Source organism: Cryptomeria japonica, chromosome 1, assembly GCF_030272615.1.
Source record: "Cryptomeria japonica chromosome 1, Sugi_1.0, whole genome shotgun sequence".
In the NCBI taxonomy this organism is placed as follows: domain Eukaryota; kingdom Viridiplantae; phylum Streptophyta; class Pinopsida; order Cupressales; family Cupressaceae; genus Cryptomeria; species Cryptomeria japonica.
The window spans coordinates 626,746,101-626,756,624 of NC_081405.1; positions in this window are offsets into that span (position 1 = coordinate 626,746,101).

Below are 10,524 nucleotides of genomic sequence, written 5' to 3' on the forward strand. Positions count from 1 at the left end.
GTGATACATATAAGAATGAGAAAGGAAAGGAGCACATTATCGCAAGGATTTAGCCCCCAAGTGTGAGATAAGCCCAAGGATAATAGACACAAAACACAAAGCACGAGGTGACTTCGCTTTCCTTGGGGTCAGTATGATGTATGATAAGTCATGTATATATCATATGTATGTATGCATAATTGTTCTTCATTCCCCAATCAAGGAAGGTCACCTAGAAGAAGGGAACACATGTGTCTTTTGAGTCAACATGAGAGAGATCGAGAGATCTCAATGCTTTGCATCATCCTCAAGTAGACAACACTAAGGACAACAAATAGAAGAATGAGAATAACATATAGAAGAAGTAACACAAGAGAGGAGGAGAGAATCTGCTATGCTAATGTATCTAGTCTAGCACGTCATCTACCCTCCGATCTTGCTGATCAATGTTTCGAGAAGGCAGGGAACACGCTAGAGGAGGAACATCCAACACAGCAGATGGAGCTATCACAAGATCCAAACAAGGGCTATGTTCATGTTCCGGGCCACATTGTTCTTGTCTAGGAGCTAGGATAAGTGCTTTAGAAAATTCATTAGATAAATGTTTATCAATATCAACAAGTTCATATTCACTATCAGAATGAACAGGAGTAACATTTGCATCATGAATAACATTTTCATCTATATCATCATCAAGATTTATAAAAATAGGATCTTTAACTCGCACAGGATCAAGACCATCATGCATCTTATGTTTAGGAGATTTAGGCTCAATCGTCGGCTGAGGAGAAAATGGAATAATGCTTGTTGAAGGTGTTTTTGGGGATTGCAAAGTTTGAGCTCTAAGACGACGCTTTCGCCGGCATTCACGTGCAGAACGATTTCGTCTAGTCTTAGTAGGAAGTGAAGAAGATTGAGGAGGAGGAATGTTCTCATCCCTATCACTTGGGTGTTTAGGTTGTGGTCTCTTAGGCTGGATAATAGGAGAAGAAGAAGGTCTCTTCTCTCTATAAAAAGAAGGAGGAGGAACTGCTCCATATAAAGGAGGTATTTTTGGTTTAGGAAGAAGACCAAGTCCATCATGACGAGGAGGGATAGGTCTACTTTTAGGAAGTTTATTAGATATAGACATAGTCACATCCATAGGGATGGGTTGGGAATCTTCTTGAGGAAAGACATTAGTTTTATCTTTCAAAGGAAGAACTTCCTTCTCAAGAATGATAGGAATGTCAAGTTTAGGTGTTCTAGGTTCACTTAAAGATAGGATCATATCTGTTTTCCACTTTTGATAAGATTTGAAAAGATGATCACTTCGCGGAGGAAGAGATTGGAATTGTTTAGGCCAAAAGTAATCAATAGGAACGCTAGAGGTTCTTTCAGCTGGTTTAAAGAGACTATGATTGACAGTAACAACTTCATCATTATGGGGAAATTTCAAACACTTGTGTATAGGAGAAGCAATAGCTTTCATGGAAGATAGCCAAGGATAGCCAAGCTTCACACGAAATTGTTCGGAAGATGGAATAATAGCAAAGTTCACATCAAGGGATTTGTTATGGACCTCAATAGGCAATGTAATAGAACCAATTGCAGGAGAAGAAAATGCATCAAATAGTTTCACAATCACATCTGTTTTGTCATATATCACTTGATTCAATTGCAAAGTAAAAAGAAATTCTTCAGTAATAACATTAACCATGCACGAAGGATCAATAAGCACTCCACGGCAAGGTGTATTCTTGACTTTTGCAACTATATATAAAGGACCATCAGGTGCCCTAATGGTTTCACTGGAATCAAATGTGATGGAAGGTTCTTTAGGGTTTTCTTGCTGCTCTACGAAGTTAATCACATTCGGAGTCATAGACACAAGACCATCAGATGAAAAAGAGGAATCATTAGTCTCAATCGCATTAGTGGTATGAGAAGGTAATGGATCAGTGAAAATCTGAAGATTTTGATTAGGAGGAGCTACAAATGTATTGCCTTTATCATTCACTCCAGAAACAGAAATAGTATTATTATCAATCAAATCTTGAATTTTACCCTTTAAAGAAAAACATTTTTCAGTATCATGCCCAGGCTGACAATGAAATTGACAAAAAGCTTTATTATCAAAATAAGGTGAAGTAATCTTTGCAGGATCAATTTGCCTTATAGGAGGAAGAGTAAGCACATTTTGTTCCAATAACTTATTCATAATACTATGCAATGATTCATCCAAAGGAGTATACTTTCTTTCTTTCTTGAAAAATTTAGAAATAGGAGGCACACCTGATGCTGCATTCACATTGTTGTTGATGATGTTTTCATTGAATTTGATGGAGTCTCTGTTTGGTTTAAACTTCCCCAATGGTTGTTGACTGCTATCACCCTTATCACTCGGAGCCATAGGATGTGATTGTTCCATTTGACTCACAGTCAGTTGATAATTGTGAAGAGTGGCACACAACTGTTGGAAAGAAGTAAACTCAGAAAACAGAAGTTTGTCTCGAATATCTTTTTGTAAATTAGAAATAAAGATTCTTTGAATATCATTGTCAGGCACTGGAAAATAAATTTGAGCATACAAATGCTTATATCTACCAATGAAATCAGTCACTTTTTCTTTAACACCTTGTTTACAATGCATTAAATCAATCAAAGTAACTTTAGGACTTATATTGTTTTGAAATTGTTGAATGAAAGCATTTGCAAGTTGTTCGAAAGAAGTAATAGAATAGGAAGGCAACGAGCAATACCATTGTAGGGCTTTGTCTCTTAATGTTCTAGTAAACAATTTTGCAAGAAACCTTTGGTCATAAGCAAAATCAGTACATATTGTTTGAAAAGTCTTAACATGTGTTAGAGGATCACCTTTACCATTATAAAGCTCCAAATGTGGAATTTCAACATGTTTAGGGGGAATAGCTCGAACAATGTCAAGAGAAAGTGGGCTCGCAACATCAAATGTGGGCACACTAAACTTAGATTGATTCATAGAGGCAATTTGTTGCTGTAAAGAAGAGACAGTTTGTGCAAGATTGTTAATGTTCGCTTCAGTTGAAGAGTTCATATTAGATGTGTTAGATTGAGATGGAGGTGTTATGTTATTGAAAGAAGGCAAAGAGTAAGGTGGTGGGACTCTATGATAATTAGTCATAGGAGATGATTGGACAGGAGGAACACTACAAGGAGGAATGGAATGGTTAAACGAATTGCCCCCTTGCGTCATGTTCATTTGTGAAGATGTAATAGGAGCACTCATTGAAGGAGTGAATGAAGAAGTCAGATTGAATGAAGGAAGAGGGTTAATTGAAAAGGAAGGATTGCCCCCATGACTAGTGATCACAGGAGGAATGTCTTGTGTAGAAGTAGCCATTATGTTTGATGTAAAGGTAGGTATGCTAGCAATAGAAGTCATCAAAGGAATAGAATGATTGACTTGAGTAGGAGGTTGTGTATAACGTAAAGTTTCGGCACAACTCTTCATAGGCATCACGTTCGAATTCACAATGTGTGAAATACCACGCAAAATATCAATTCCATTCTTATCACTTTGAAGCATACATTTTAGACCCTCAATTAAAGGAAGAGCTTGACTATCAGGGTATTCTTGAGACATCCATTGTCGAAAATCATCAAATTGGTTATCCAATTTCGAAATTTGTTCTTCAGAAACCTCATGGAGAGCTTCTTCATCATTAGGAGGATTAGAGGAATTACCCATGTCCTCGTTAAAAAGGCTATTCAAATTAGGTTCCATCTCCTCGGTAATTAAACCTCGGAAAGACTTAATTCTACGACTTCGTCTAACGGGAATAGTGTAAGTAGGGCTTATTGTTGTAAAACTCATGCACTAGAGAAGGAGAGAAAATTTTGATTTTAGAGGTAGCAATTTTCAGTAAAATCAGCCAATCTTCTGGATTTAAGCTGTTAAATGCAATCACGACAGTCTCCCGAAATTTCAGAAAAAATGTCCGGGACCGTGGCGCTCGGAGTGCAACACGGTCCTTGCAACTTTTTTCGAAATTTGTAGGGATGAAAGGTATGATGATTTTAAAGCCAATCTGAAAAAATTGAGTGATTTTACAATCTGTAGATAGGCCAAATTAAAGTTGCAATCTCAAAATTGAACCCTACCCAGATTGTCGAAAAATACAAAAGTTGAATTTTGAAAAAGAGAGGGAAACTGAAATTTTGAATTTTATGATTTTAGAGGGAATGTCAAAAGCAATGCAAGTTTTGAAATTCAAAAATTGACTCAATTTCACGCAAAATTCAATTTTGAAAGCGGAAATCAAAGTTGTTGTAATTAAGCACTTAATTTCAAAAGTCACAAAATGCAAGAATTTGAATAAAGCACTGAAATTTTTAATGAATGTTAACGCACTTTTCAGATTTAGGACAGTAAGAACACAATTTTGACACAAAATTTCAGTTTCAATGATTTTTGAATGTTTAAAAGCCTTAATCCAAGCAATTACAAGACCAACTTTGACTCTAATTTTGAAGGTGTTAAAATTGATAAAATCAGCCAAAATTCTGGATTTTAGCAGGAAAATACAGTAAGATCTAGCTCCCGAAATTTTGGAAAAAATGTCGGGGACGATGGCACTCGGAGTGCACACGGTCCTCGCAAATTTTTTTCAAATTTTCAGGGATGAAAGATATTGTGATTTTATTGCGGAATCCAAAGTTACAGCTGATTTGGAGATGTTTTGATCAGTGAAATTATCAGTCAAAGGTTGAATCAAGAGGGTTTCAAAAATTAGGGTTTTGACACTTAACCACTTAATTTTCAAAATTAAAGCATAGATATGAATTGATAATTTGTAATAGAAGGATAGATCTGAAACAAGCATTAACATTTAGACATTTCACAAGCTTAATTACTAAAAAGAAATTTTACGGTTTTTATGCAATCACCTCTAAAATTTTGCAAAAGATCAAACATGGAAATGTAATCAATTTTTTTTTTAGATCTAAGCATGAAAAACTAGAAAGGATGTTCACGTCGGGTTCACCAAAATGTAAAGCAGAAAATCGCGATCGAACCCTAGTTGCTCTCCCCTCTTCCAACTCCAAGGAGAGAGAAGGGAGATTCACTAGGGTTGATGGTTTTCACTTAGGGGAGAGACTTTACATTCAAAAGAGGGGTTGAAACCCACAAGATCCAATCCCACGCAATGCAAGATTGGATGCTAAATGAGTTTCAAGGGTTATGACAGCAAGGCTACCCTCTTTTGTAAAGAATGTGCATAGAAGAATTGAGCTAGGAATGCATAGAAAGTGACAAAGATTCGCTTTATAAACTGAGATAGGGATATAGGATGAAGCTGTGGACCTGGAATTAGCAGTAAAATGTCGATACGGCATTGTCCTGCAAATTTGAGCAAAAGTTGTCAGGACGATGGCGCCCGGCGCCACGGTCCTCCGAAAAATCCGCGAAACGAAGGGGGATCTGTTCGTCTCTGCACAAGGATTCCAGATCTTCAATTTCAGCCGCGTACCTGCAACCTACACACAGAAAATCGAAGATGATTAGGGGGTTAGGGATTAGGGGTTTGCCTTTAGGTCAAACCCCGGTTTTGGAATTAACCAAGAAATGAGCAAGAGCTGTAAATGTAAATGACTATAAAACAAGTACTAATACCTTGTTCTAAGGATGTTTGTATCCTTATGTGCGAAGGTTTAGATGTTGTATGTTGTATGTTGTAGTAGTATGTGATCTCCTCTTCAATGGTTGAATCCTTGTCTTGAATGCAACACTAAGCCTTGAATGGAGACTTGAAATGATCAATTGCTTGAAGGAATGCTTGAATGCTTGAATGCTTGAGTATAGTTTCCACGCCTTTTCCATCATATCGAATGAAAGAGGAAAATGTAGTTTATATACTTGTCAATTAGGGCTGATAGACTGATTTTCCCGACCTTAGGCCGACCAGGAAAGTTTATTTTCCAAATTGCAAACAAAAAGACCCGAAGTCCAAAGGAGACCGGGCCCAAAATAGGACCCAGGGACCAGGGCGCTGGGCGCCATGGTCTTGGGGACCAGGGCGCTGGACACCCTGGTCCTGAAGGACCAGGGCGCTGGGCGCTCTGGTCCCACCTCCCGGGATAGCAGGGTGCAAGGAGGTTCAGGCCAGGGTGCTTGAGAAATGCAGTTTTCAGTGTCATAATCAGGTTTCAGGGTCTCCATTCAGGTTGCGTGTTGCGTCGCCATCGTGAAGACCGAAATGCAGTCGAAATTGCAAGTGTCACAATTTTAGGACGCTACAGATACCTTCATCCATTGTGGCTGATAATGGAGGACAGTTTAAGAATAAAGATCTGGACGAGCTTTGTGAGAATTTCAAAATAAGGCAACATTGGTCATCGGTATATTACCCTCAGGGTAATAGACAAGCTGAGGCATCTAACAAAAACCTACTGAATATCTTGCATAGAATAGTGAATAAATTTGGGAATGATTGGCATCTGCAGCTCAATCTTGCACTATGGGCTTATAGAACAAGTATTAGAACACCTACTAGGGCTACACCTTTCTCTTTGGTGTATGGGTCCGAAGTAGTACTAGCTATTAAAGTAGAAATACCATCTCTAAGAGTTTCTTTGCATGGTCTTGTTACTGATAAAGATCATAGAATATCTAGATTGCAAGAACTCAAATTGTTGGATGAGCATCGACAAGTGGTGTTTGATCATCTCAGAGTGTATCAGAAGAGAATATCCAAAGGATATAACAAGAAAATTTGACAAAGAGAATTTCAGGTTGGTGACCTAGTTCTGAGAGAAAATCCTAAAAATCAACAGTTTCGAGACAATAAAGGGAAGTTTGAACCCAACTGGTTGGGTCCCTACATTGTTACTGCAATATTCAGCTCTAGTGCCTATCAACTCTCAAATTCGGAAGGAGAACAGCTCCGTGAACTGATTAACACCATCCACTTGAAGAAATTCTTTACTTAGCATTTTTTGTGCCACCAACTTGTACAGCTGAAAAAAGTCTTGAAAAAAAAATCAAAAAAATCATAAAAAGAAAAAGAAAAAAAATATAAAGAGAGAAAATACCTTGGTGAAAACCTAGTAAACAGGCACCTTGGTAAAAAAAAAAGTGAATCTCTACCAAGCAGGTGAAAACCTGGCAAACAGGCATCTCTTGTACTCAAGCGCTCCATCTATCAACGCAACGTTGGTATTTTCTGCATTCATGCATCCTTGCTTTCACTTGTACATATTTTTCAGTCACTTTTGTGACATCCTGGTTCGTTGGAACCCTCATGACTTGAAACTGATCAACATCCTAGTCTTAGGTTACTTGACAAAGAAATTTACATATCCTAAGCAGTGTCAAACAAGTCATCTTTCCGTCAGTGAATTATGGTCATCCACTCTGAGTCAGTCACCTGTCTCCTAACTACCAAAGAGTTTTTATCACTGAGTAAACAAGCAAAATAACATAATGGAAAACAATCACTAAACAGTTTGAGTTATGAATGAAAATTTTCTTTGTGTGCTATCTTTTATATTTGTTTTTTATTATTATCCCTCTGAGTAACTCGAAGAAGTCTTTTGTGACTAAGAGGAGCAAGGATTGGGGGCATAATATTTTCTTTATTTTCTACTTGTAGGAATGATCCCAGTAATCTGGAAACATATAAATTAGCTGGGTGTCTATGATAAGAGCCTTCACAACAAGGTGAAATCGCCTCACATACCTCGACTCCGCTTATTTGTATGCTACAGGGAGGTCCATATCATTTCTTTGTTTGTTTTGAGGGAATTTCTTTATGATGCAATTCGGGTCCTTGCAAAATCTATCCAAGGATATGACTGAAAAAGGGTCATTGCGGACAAGATAATACATATTGCACATTAAAAAGAAAGGAACTCTAACTTGCCTATTGTGTTCGTTATGCTCAGTGATGAATCTTAAGTATTTTAAATCCAGTGACTAGGTTTAGGTTGCATTTCGCATATCATTTTGCATATCATTCTGCATTTTTGTGAATTTAGAGTGATTTCAGTATGGTAATAATCTCTTTATCTTCTGAATGATACCTAAAAGAATCATCATTTCTTACACTCAGTGGTTTATTTCTCATCATTTCTTCAATTGAATACTTGTGTTTTTGAGATGTTAGCTACATACATAACATTTAATATAGATTCATACATTTCATTATTCACTCATCTGCATTTATCTTATTGCATAGAAAAATGAAAAAAAAATTGCATTATTCATTACTTAGTTGCACATTCATTTATTTGCATATGAAAAGAAACAAAAATAGACATCCATAATCATTTGCATTACATATATTCATATTGAAAAGAAATGCATACATATAGAACAAAGCATATAAAAGACATCTAATAAATGAATCAACACAAGAATGATGAAGTCAAATTGGATCTCGTATATATATATATATATATATATATATATATATATATATATATATCATGTCAAGAATAAAGGTAAAAAATAATGTCGAATGACATATACAAACTCCCATCGGAGCAAGAATTGTATAGGCTACAAAAAAATGGGTGTGTCTAAAAAAAATATATCTGAGCTACAAGAAGAATATCTAGCTCTGAGCATCTCCCTCATCGCCTAGTGGAGAAGGAGGAGCCTGATGACTGGGATCCTATCGAGGTGCCCGAACTCCCTCAGAACGTGCCATATACTAAGAATAAGGAATCACTTGCTATGCTACTAGAAGTGCCACGCTATATGCTACAACATAGTAGGTTGTCCTATTATTTTGATGCAAAACCTCATGTTGAAGGGTGTCTCACTCCGCTCTCATCACCGCGACCTGATGATTGTGCTCTACTCTCAACTCCATAAGATGACAATCTCGCTCCGCCAGCTAAGTCTGAGCCACTATCAACTATGACCGTAGCTCTGCAAGACGTGCTCTCATCAATCATCCTATGTCTGTCCCCTACTCTCTTGTTGGCTCTCCACCCCCATCTCCACCTCCAATACTACCCTGCTCCTCTTGCCACTATCGGACTTGTCTCAAAGCTACTTTCTCCTCCTCAGCTCCACCCAATCTCACTCTTGCTCTCCCAAGGGATCCGCCCTCACCCATCTGTTCTCCACCCTCAGCTGGAACCCTACTCCTACTAGCACCAAGATCATCACCTATTCGCCATGGAGCCTTGGCTCTCAGTCCCTATCCCTGTCTCAGACCCTGTCCTTGTACTTGTGCAAGAGCATCATCCTCAATATCCTCAATGCATGGCACCTTCTCACCTGAATCAGTAAACCTAGGAAAAGGATGTTGTTGGAACCACTCTCTGTATTGGGACAATACCCCTGCATCTGCTACATCATCCATATAATCCCATTTGAGGCATTGTAAACTAGTCAGCTCCTGCATGGCTAAGGCATAAGATAACCATGGAGACCATCCCTGTCTCTCCTCAATCGCATAGCATGCATACATTGTAAACTCCTACGAGATCCCTTGAGGCCGACAATACTACCTCATCACTCGACAAATGACGAACCGCTCCACAATAGTCTGTGATCTCCCAATAAGTGGACGAGTGATAAAAAGGTCCCTATGGACTAGCCGCTAGTCATCCCATGGCTCCAAACCTCTATACGGTCTCCACACTATGGCTATCAAATCATCTAACAGTCATCACCAAAAATCTGTCTTGCCCAGATGGGCTTGGATAATATAACTAGCATACTTGTTGTAGACACCTAAAAATGGTCAATGCTTGCGAGGTCATACTTTAACATTTGCGCATTGCCTCATTTTAGAGTTTTTGCATCGCATTAACATTTTACGCACTTGGTCTTTATCATTTGTGAGCATCGAGTCTTTCTTCTACATTCTTCATTTGTCTCGCTTTCGAATTTGGTCTTGCCGATAACAATCTTTAATCATGATGTTGGTCGATCTTGTCAATCTCTTATCAACTTGTCAATCTTGTCATTTTATGATCGATTTGACATCGATCGTCATCCTCTTCAATCATGTCAATTTGGATCAATTTGTCATTGTTCCTCGTCAATTGGCGCATTTATCAATCAGATCATTTATCACATTGGTCCTTTGTTAAATCAAAATCATGATCGACATTAATTATCTTCAATCAAGACCTAATTGTCATCCTCGCATTGATAATTCACCTTCTAGGGTTTTGTGATTTAGTCATTTAACCTTGCTTATCATTTTCTTCCTTTAGGATTAATAAATTACTTATTTATCCTAAGTCTTCTCATTACAATTAAATGTTCATTTAATTGGCTAATTATTCCTCTTTGTGAATTAATTAATAAATGAAAAATTATTAATTAATTTACCTAATTTCAAATTCCTAATTTTCATCAATTTCAATTTTCTAATTTTCTTAATTCCTAATTTCAAATTCCTCCTATTTCTCTCCTAAATTCATGGAAATGACATAGAAATTTGTCATAATTTGTCATAAATTGTCATAAATCCTTGCATAGAAATTTGTCATAAATTGTCATAAATCTTTGCATAGCAATTTGTCATAGACATGTCATAATTTTTCTATTCTTGATTTGAA